This window comes from Sciurus carolinensis, chromosome 7 (genome assembly GCF_902686445.1).
Source record: "Sciurus carolinensis chromosome 7, mSciCar1.2, whole genome shotgun sequence".
Classification (NCBI taxonomy): domain Eukaryota; kingdom Metazoa; phylum Chordata; class Mammalia; order Rodentia; family Sciuridae; genus Sciurus; species Sciurus carolinensis.
Window position 1 is genome coordinate 126,878,028 of NC_062219.1, and position 8,258 is coordinate 126,886,285.

The 8,258-nt window shown below is 33.3% G+C and overlaps 1 pseudogene; it reads left to right on the plus strand.

Moving 5' to 3' along the window:
- The first annotated feature begins 6,630 nt into the window (after window positions 1-6,630).
- Window positions 6,631-7,569, plus strand: LOC124989155 (olfactory receptor 2B11-like; annotated as a pseudogene).
- Window positions 7,570-8,258: the final 689 nt, after the last annotated feature.

Consider the following 8,258-nt stretch of genomic DNA (forward strand, 5'->3'; position numbering starts at 1 on the left):
CTTAAAATCAGCATACTGCAGCAATATAGTCACATCAATGTTTATAGCAACTCAACTCACAATAGCTATGCTATGGAACCAACCTAGGTGTCCTTCAACAGATGAATGGATAAAGAAAATATTGAATATGTACACAATGGAATATTACCCTTAAAGAAGAATAAAATTATGACATTTTCTATTTAATGGATGGAGCTGGATAATATCGTGCTAAGCAAAATAAGTCAATCCCAAAAAATCAAAGGTTGAATATTTTCTCTGATATGTGGATGCTAATTTGCAATAAGGGGGGGATGCCTAGGGAAGAATAGAGTTATATTGAATTAGGCAGAGGGGAGTGAATGGAGGGGAAAGCATATGAGGGTAGGAAGGATAGTACAATGAATTGGACATGATTGCCCTTTGTGCATATATGACCATACAACTGGCATGATTCCATGTAAAAGCAGAAGAAAAAGAAATTGTACTCCATTTATGTATGATGTGTCAAAGTACATTCTAGCATCATGTATAACTAATTAGAATAAATAAAACAAAAACCATATTTGCTGAAAAAAAATCACATTATAACATATAAATATTTAAAATTCTATGTATTAAAAGTGAAAAGAAATCACAAAACTAGGTTAATGGGAACATTTTCCAATACTTTTAACCTGACAAATCCTTATCATACAGTTCAGTGTATAAAGCTTAAAATCATGCATACTGGAAAACAGTATGTGCAAACTTACTACATTTTGTTTGTTCAATCCAATGTATGGTTTCATGTACAAACCATTGTTAAAGAAAAAAAAAGGAATGAAGTCTCAGGGAAGAAAAATACATACATAAATTGCTTATTGAAAATAATGGAACTGCCATAAGATTCATAGATCTCAACACTGGGTATCTATCCAAAGGAAAGTAAAGCAACATAATGAAACTATATCTGTAATCCCACATTCATTATACCATTTTTCATCATAGTCAAAATATTTGATCAATCTATGTACCCACCGGTGAATAAAGGAAAAGACTTTATACATACAAACAAAATACTATTCAACTCTAGAAACATGGAAATCCTGCCACTGATGCAAACATGAATGGAAGTGGAGGTCATGATGTTAATGCAATAAGCTAGACACAGAAAGAGAAACACTGCATGACATCACACTTATATGTGAAGCCAAAACAATTGATTTTATAAAAGTAGAATGTAAAATGGCAGTTCCCAGAAGCTGGAGTGGTGGGAAGCATGGGTTAGGAATATGTTGGTGAACAATATTTCAAGTTATTGAAAGGATAATTCAAGCGATCTATTGTACAACTTGATCACCTTGTCGAAAATATACAGTAGCCTTGAAAACTTCTACGAAGTATATGTAATAGTTCTCACCAAAAAAAATAACTATGTTAGGTAATCATATATTAAATAAAGTAGAATTAGTCAAGGTACAAATTGCTATATTTTGAACCATTATATTTTATATGATAAATACACAAAGTTCACTCCATGAATTGAAAAGAAATAAAGAAAATACAAGGAAAACCCAACCTAAAAATAAACAAAATTGTAAAACAGAAAATTATATAAGTCTCTTTGTAATGGAGACTGAATGTTCCCAATGTTCCAAACATAAGACAGCTGGTATACTCCATCTCAGGGTATTAAGGGTAGTTTTGAAAGGAAGCACTTACAAAGGTGTGGGGTGGATTGAGAAAACCAGAAGTGTGTTCTATATGAGAATTATGTAAGAACTACCCTGGAGCTAGGAATGGTGGAGAGCTTGGTTCTAAATCAAGTCCTAAAGTAGCAAAGGGAAGAAGTTGGAATTGGCAACTGTAAAGTGTCTGAATGTACATGGCCTCCTGCAAGAACTGTGACCTTTGATTGAGTAACAAAGTAAGTGTCATTTTTTCTGGGTGAGTTGGAATTAGGGGACAATACCCCAAACCAGCTATTCTCTCATTCTTTGATTCTCAGATGGTGACTCCTATCTGCTAACCCTGACAAGAAGCCACACATCAAGGAATCCTCCTGATCTAGCCTCTAGAGAAATAACACAGTAGAAGTATTAACAGGAAGAATGGAAGGCTACTGCTTAGGAGTGACACCTGCACTTGGCCCCCAAATTCCAGAAGAAGCCAAATGGAGTCACTCAGCTCAGATGTCACATAGTCAAAATGTAAACTTTAAGGAAATATATCTTCCAAAAGAAGAGTTATTCCTGAAAATGTGAGATTATAGTCTACCTAGTTAGTGTGGTAAGGAAGTTCCATGTACTTTAACCATTATCAAAAATAAATAAATAAAAATTAAAAAAAAACAAAATAAATTTCAAGTGACCTTACAACCAATCAACTTTTTTGAGTGCTATCTCCTTATCCTAATCTTACAAAGTTCCGTTTTGACATTGTCATGCAAGAATTGTCTCCTATATTGAAAAATGGAAGCTACTGGGGATCATGAATTAAAAAAAGAAAATTTGATATATAACTAAATATGTCATAATTTTCTCTTTTGAAAAGACATATATATTGAGATAGAGAATGAATTTTGGGAAGGGATAGGAGTGGAGACTGTCCATCACATACATAATGTTAGATATGTTTTCATTTAACACTAGTGGTACCTTTAGAGAAAACAGAGAGTGGTCAAAGGGAAACATTTCCATTTGTCCCTCTACTCAACATACTTGATTTTGTTTTCAGAATAATGTAGCTAATACAAGTAAATTGAAAATCTTAATATTATCTCTGTGTATGTCTAATAAGTGGAGAGAGACAAAGATAGAGACAGTACAGAGACAGAAGATCATAATTTCATAGTTTTCTTATACAAGAATTCTATATCTTGAAGGTTGTTTTAAAAATCACTTGAATTTTTCTCAATAGAAAAATCATTTTTTTTCTTCTCTTTCAAAATTCTGCTCCATTATTGTCAGAACTATAGATGATGAAATCTCTGTGAGTAGTTCTCAGAATTTGTCAAATAAGAAATTGAAAGTTATTCCAACATAGATTCTCCAGAATTATTTATTCAAACTAGTTCTACTCTAATTGTACCTTGCTTATTTATTTTTGTTTTAATTAGTTACTTTTAATTGTATTCTCTTTGAAATTATTTAAGTGTTGGAAAATGAGATGAGTTCATTTTAAACCAATCTAAAAACCAGACTGACTCCCAACATCAGCCAGGAGGTAATTAATTGGACATAAGATGGATTTCCATGGAGACTTTTTTCCAAGGACTTGCTAATCAACTCACCTGGGAGAAAGGTGAATGAATGGCCTATAACTATGCCCAAAGTTCTCAGGAATAGTATACAAATAGCACTCCCACCAGGCATGTTTGATATTTTCTACTCTTGCCCTCCTAACATAGACTTTTTTCTCTTTGCTATCCCATGTCACCTGGAAAAGTAACTTCTGAACAGAATATTTAAATACTCATCTGTTACTATGGTTTCTGAAAGCTTGAAAAATTCAAGTGTATTCCTTCCTTTTCATTGAATGTTATTTAACAAAATAAGGTAAGAAAAAAATGCATGTATTTACAGGCCATGAAATACAGGGAGGTTTGAGATGTGTAATAGATACAAGATCATTCTGCCTACTATACATACAAGAGAAAGAACATTTCATTTCAAGGAGCATTTTCTAAACTGCTACTTTGCTGGCTCTAGGAACAATTGGACTTCTGTCTGTAATTAATCTATTTCTTAGTTCCTCAGATCATACTTACAGTCATTCAAATTAGAGTAAACACTATACCCCACACATATTAAATACTCAGATGAAGCATGAAGTCTTCTATCAGTCATGTGAATTTTTTAACTATATTCTCAGAATTTAGTAGATTAACTTGACCACATATTTCATCCAGATGCTATAGACTTGAATGAAATTACTTTTATTCTTTCTTATGATCTTTTATTAACTATAAAGCAAAGAGTACTATTATTAAAACTAAAATACTACTTGTGAGGAAATGAAGTATAAGGTAAACTATAAAGAAAATGTGAATAGAGGTACAAAGACTTCAACAGGAATACAGCCTGGCCACTTTTAACATGACTATATATATTAATGGATATAGTGCAGTGTGTAGTAAAATAAGGATGGAAAACCTCTAGAAGTAGAAGGTTCAAAAGTCATGGAATCCAAGAGTTAAAAGTAACGAAATATAATGAGAGTAATATGCAAACATGAGAAATATAAGAATAGGATTATAAAGCCCATACACAGTGCTGGAGTAGATCACATATATCTCTGGTAATACACAGAGAAACAAAACGCTTTTAGTGAGTCAGTACTCACCAGCAAATCTACATTTCGTAAGGTGAAAAATAGGAACAAAGTTCCTGAGTATAAATTCCATAATGTTACTGTAGACATATTGGTGTAAATAATGTTATTAGAACTAGAGGAATAATGGAAGAATCAATGGAGGATCAAATCTAAAATTACTCTTTAAAAAATGGATGGATGATTCAAGGTAGAAAATTTTAAAAAGTGAATATAATAATGTAAAAAAGAATATATAGTGTCTTATGCAATTATTCAATAATGTTGGTAGACGGCAAATTTTAAAATTCAATGCAATTCATTAATCCAATTCATTAATGCCATGTATTTTATTATTAAATTATTAATTTGAGTATTTATTATTAAATTAATCATTATTAAGTTACTATTGCTGTAACACATGGGTACATTATTTTAAGGGCAACATTAACATTTTAACTCTCAGTAGCTTATTTGGCACCCCAACAGGTGGCCTTGAGGATTTAATGAAATAGAGATCATTGAAAATATGCTTTCTAGCTCTAAGAATATACTGTTTCCATGAAACCATTTGATTGGAAAAGTAACTTAGAATTTTTTGGTAGGATGCAATCTTCACTTCACATCTGAGTAATCATTATTGTATAGAATGTGATTTTCATGTAGCATACTTTGATAAATGAAAAGTACATAAATTTAAAATTTTAATTTTTTTCTGAAAATATTTCTTCATTCATAACAATATTTTTTAAAGTGCTTTTAGCTAAAAAACATTGAAATATTTCCTGAAAACTATAAAATAATTTCAGGATTTGAATATCTATGGGCCTGAATTAGGATATCTCCTGATAAAAAGTACCCAAAGTTAAAAAATATATTTGTACTTATATATGAAGAATGGTCTGTGTTAGCTGTCCAAATTCTTATGTTGAAAGAGTATAATGAGCTCATTTGATGAAAGAAAATCCAAAAACGTCAATAAATTATCTAAAATGTAACATGAAAGGTTAAATACCCAACACTTGAACTAATATTTTTACGTAGAAGCAAATAAGTGTATCAACAAATTCCTGATTATGAAGAGACCCAACATTGTAGCTTAACTCTTTCAATTTATGGAGGGAAGGAAGGGGGATGGGAATGGGAAAGACAGTAGAATGAATTGGACATAACTTTCCTCTATTCATATATGAATACACAACCAGTGTAACTGCACATCAGGTACAACCAAAATGGGGAGTTATACTCCATGTATTAAAAAACAAAACAAAACAAAACAAAAATCAATAAAAATGTGGGTCGTTGATAACTATAAACATATGAAAATTGATGTTAAGTGTTTACATTTTTTGACTAACTTGAATTACATAAGATATATTTATTTGAATTCAAAACCTCACTCTTTATAGAGAAAATGTTATTAATCAACTGACTAGATGGATGTGGTGAGAGTTTATTTATTCAGGTTTTCTCTTCCTCAGTCTTCTGTTACCTCTACCTGAACAATTTCATGATTCTGTTTTTTCTTTCTTTCCTTTATCCTTTCTTTCATGATTCTATTCTCTTTTTCTTTCTTTCTTTTGCCCTTCCTTCCTTCCTTCCTTCCTTCCTTCCTTCCTTCCTTCCTTCCTTTTCTTTTCTTTTTTGGATGTTCATTTTTTGTATTGTTTTGTTTTGGTACTGGGGATTGAACCCAGAGGCACTTTACCTATGATGCACATGCCCAGCCCTTTTTATTTATTTATTTTTTATTTTGAGACAAGGTCTAAGTAAGTTACTAGGGCCTCAGTAATTTGCTGAAGCTGGCCTTGAACATGTAGTCCTCCTGGGTCAGTCTCCTGATTCACTGGGATTACAGGCATGACCCTCCATTCCAGATTACTTTTATGATTATTATATCTTGCAGCAGTGATATAAAATGAGCCATCCAATTACTTAACCTCATTTCACATCTACTCTATCAGGCACCTATACATAGGAAGCGATGAACTTCATATTAATCTACTCAGTTGATTTTTATGCCAATAAAAGTTAAAAACCAACAATTTGGAGCTTCCTAAACACAGTTGCTTTTTTTTTTTTCATTTAATCCTTACCAAATCACAAGGCATTAGTTATTGTCCACCTTATTATCTAGGAGAGGAAATTCTTTCAGAATGATAGGGTAAATTGTTGACAAATACCTTAAGTTGTTAAGATAGAAGTTTCCTTAGACCACTTCTACTGTATGCTATATCAACCCCACATCTCTCTATTCTATATTCTGTGAGAGCAAGCAAATGGATTGTCACTTTTTTTTTGTCACTGTCATGCTAACTTCCTTGCACTTTCTTTTATAGGTGAAACACATTGAATAGAATGGCACTAATTAATGAAAGCCACCCTGAAGAGTTTATTCTTCTAGGATTTTCTGACCTACGTTGGCTAGAACTTCCTCTATTCATTATTCTTCTCATAACGTACCCCATGGCCTTGCTGGGAAACATCACCATCATTCTGGTGTCCGTGTTAGACCCCCGTCTCCACAGTCCCATGTACTTTTTCCTCACCAACCTCTCCTTCTTGGACATGTGTTACACCACCAGCATTGTGCCTCAGATGCTGTTTAACCTGGGAAGCTCTAAGAAGACCATCAGCTATATGGGGTGCGTAATTCAGCTTTATATCTTCCACACTATGGGAGGCACAGAGTGTCTGCTCCTGGCTATCATGTCCATTGACCGCTATGTGGCCATCTGCAGACCTCTGCACTACACCCTCATCATGAATCAGCCCACCTGTGTTCTGTTAGTGTCCACCATGTGGCTGGGTGGAATAACTTATGCTGTCTCAGAGGCCACCATTACACTACAGTTACCTTTGTGTGGCATCAATAAACTGGATCACGTGCTGTGTGAGATTCCAGTTCTTATAAAGGCTGCCTGTGGGGAAAAGTAGGCTAATGAGCTCACATTGTCTGTGGTGTGCATTTTTATGTTAGCAGTTCCTCTGTGCTTAATTCTTGCCTCTTATGCCAGTATTGGACGTACTGTTCTTAACATGAAAACTTCTGAAGGAAAGAAAAAGGCCTTTGGCACTTGTTCCTCTCATCTCATTGTAGTTTTCTTATTTTATGGCCCAGGCATTAGTATGTACCTTCAGCCCCCCTCTTCCATTACAAGGGACCAGCCCAAGTTCATGGCTCTCTTCTATGGAGTGGTGACTCCTGCAGCCAAACCCTTCATCTACACTCTGAGGAATAAGGATGTGAAGGGGGTATTAAGCAACCTGGTGAGGAGTATTTTCAATTCCAAATAAAAATTTGAAAATATTTAGCGATTATAATTACATTTACAAGGGTTTTTCTTATGAACTCATTCATGTCATATTTCTAGTGTTATATGGTCTTCTTGCATAATCTGTCACATTCATTACATCATTTATTATCTCATTGGGCAAGAATCACACCTGTCTAATATGTATCAGTATTGGTACACTGTTCTTGGAAATGGATACAATAATTCTATTTGGGTTGGTACATAAAGAAATAGTAACTTTTTTAAGTTGTCAAATATTTTGGTAATACGAATTTAGATACAATTGCACTAATTCCATCTAGTTTTCATAAAAATGGCATGACAATCTGTTATCAATGAGCATCTTATTAATGTCACTTGAAAAACTTTTACTCACTCTTGAAATTGTCCTTAATCTGTGTAGACAACCTGGCTACCCGGGGCATTCTGTATAAATCACTCTATGCTTTCAAAGAATGATTAATCTTTTTTTTTTCTTTCCACATTTGTAATTGGTGCATTATTATAGTTATACATAATGATGGATATGTTGTTCATATTCATATGTGCAAACAATATAACAATATAAAATGGCCCATATCACTCCCCAAAACTTCTCACCTTCCCCTCTTTCCACTCCCCTTGTCCTTTTCTTTTATTAATCTTCTTTTTATTTTCATTAGATTCAGGTCCTGCACCCTCTCTTTCTTT